The following is a 1,795-nucleotide window of genomic DNA, read 5'->3' as shown; positions in this document are numbered from 1 at the left end:
TTGAGTACTAGATGGTACGGGCCACAATTATACAATGCAGAAGAGGATCCAAGGTCACGTGCCTGCTTGGTGCAGTTGTAGTGCAAAGTGAAACGTCACATTGTCCAACGGGACACCATCAATTAATCAATGTTTGTTTAGTGAGAGAAGATGTTTTCCTTGTCTACGAAAATGTTTGTCATGATCTCATCAATTTTAAGATGTTGTGTCGACTCAATAACTCGGAGAGGGGCAGGCTACCGCCCTGGGTCCGCTAATATCGAAGCACCCCCTTTCAAGTATGCAGGAGACGGCAGGCCATGGCCCAGGAGGCAGAGATGCAGTGCCGACGAGATGAGGAAGAAAAAACTGTACGTCTTTCTGTTTCCTTGCAATCGCCGGGCTCCTAGACAAACACACGGAGCACGCCCTACGCACGGACGGCTTGACAATCGAAGCCCTCCCAGGTACTCCACGTCTTGTTTTTCTTTTCCGTCTTCAACGCCCACGCCATTTCCCAATCGCCGTAGTGCCGCAAGGCAGCAACGGAGGAGGAGCACGCCAGTAGACTCACTGTCAGGTTCTGGTATGGATCGTCCCGCTTGTTTTTTGATTGAATCCTGTAGGATTGCATGGATTTTATATTTATATGATTTCTTGGTCCTTGCCCCTTAGTGGTAAAAATTTGGAGCCATGGTGTTATACATGAACTCATGTGTTTAACTCAATGACCAATTTTGTGGTTTTGTAGAGATGCTGAGAAAGAATGATCTCAAAACCATTCAAATGGCTCCTTCCCTATACGGAACTTCAACTTATATCTTGAGGATCAAAGTGGACATAAAATGATGATTATGGATCTGCGGATGATATCAAGTAATATATTGAATTCACCTGCAAAAGAAAAAGAAAAAGAAATATATTGAATTTAATAATTTTTCTATTTAACACTTTTCTCATATAGTCAATGAAATTTATCTCACTATCCTCTGTTATCTATAGGGTGCACAAGGTTCTAATGCTTCATCAAAAAGCAAAAAAAAATCTTATCATGAAAAATATATATAAGGAGGCACTAGATGTGTTGATGGTGGTCGAGGTATGCATTGTTGCCTTATGTGATTGTTTTGGTCCTACTATAAGAAGCATGTGCATCTTTTAGATTGCTACATATTGTGAGAAAAAAATGATGTGAGATCTGGAAATGCCTAAGTATGGGTTTATAATAACGGGCCTCGAGTTCTAGTTTTTCCCCGGGGCCATGCAATCTCAACATCGGCCCTACCTCGGGGATGCTCATAGGGGTATGGTGTATGTGCGTGCGTTCATAAAGATGAGTGTATGTGAGCATCTGTGTTTGTACTCTGTTAACAAACAGTTTTCGACGCATATATTGAAATTTGGAAGACTAGAATTATGCTTAAGGAAATCTCTAATTAATAACTTATACTGCACAAGCAAACCCCACCGTCGAGTTGTAAGGGCGCTAGCTTTCCCTCTAAACCTCGCCATGATTCCATCGCCGATGACCTTCCCGTCAGTATGGAATGAATTTTTTACATGACTTTTTTTCCCTATGTTAGTCACATTTTCGTCGACTGTCCGATCTTCATCCATTGACACCGAGTCTTTATCATCCTCCTGCTTCTCTTTGGACCTCCAATATAGAGACCCACTCCTTCGATGCTGGCCTAACCGCATGTCACCGCCACCCGCAGCCATCGGCAGTATGCACGAGTCTCGCCGCCAAGCCCCACCCTTCCCTATGAGCAGTGGTGGAGCTTAGTTCAACTCTGAGGGGGCCATGCCCCCCCCC

General features: G+C 43.8%; 1 long non-coding RNA gene across 1 annotated transcript; it reads left to right on the top strand.

Annotated features, from left to right (window-relative positions):
- The first annotated feature begins 259 nt into the window (after window positions 1-259).
- Window positions 260-1,674, top strand: LOC119352456. Its single transcript, XR_005170170.1, has 3 exons — window positions 260-565; window positions 731-855; window positions 982-1,674. It is a non-coding gene; the product is annotated as an uncharacterized LOC119352456 (long non-coding RNA).
- The last annotated feature ends 121 nt before the right edge of the window (window positions 1,675-1,795 follow it).

The sequence above is a fragment of the Triticum dicoccoides genome, chromosome 2A (assembly GCF_002162155.2).
Source record: "Triticum dicoccoides isolate Atlit2015 ecotype Zavitan chromosome 2A, WEW_v2.0, whole genome shotgun sequence".
NCBI lineage: Eukaryota > Viridiplantae > Streptophyta > Magnoliopsida > Poales > Poaceae > Triticum > Triticum dicoccoides.
This window is presented reverse-complemented; position numbering and strand designations above follow the sequence as displayed.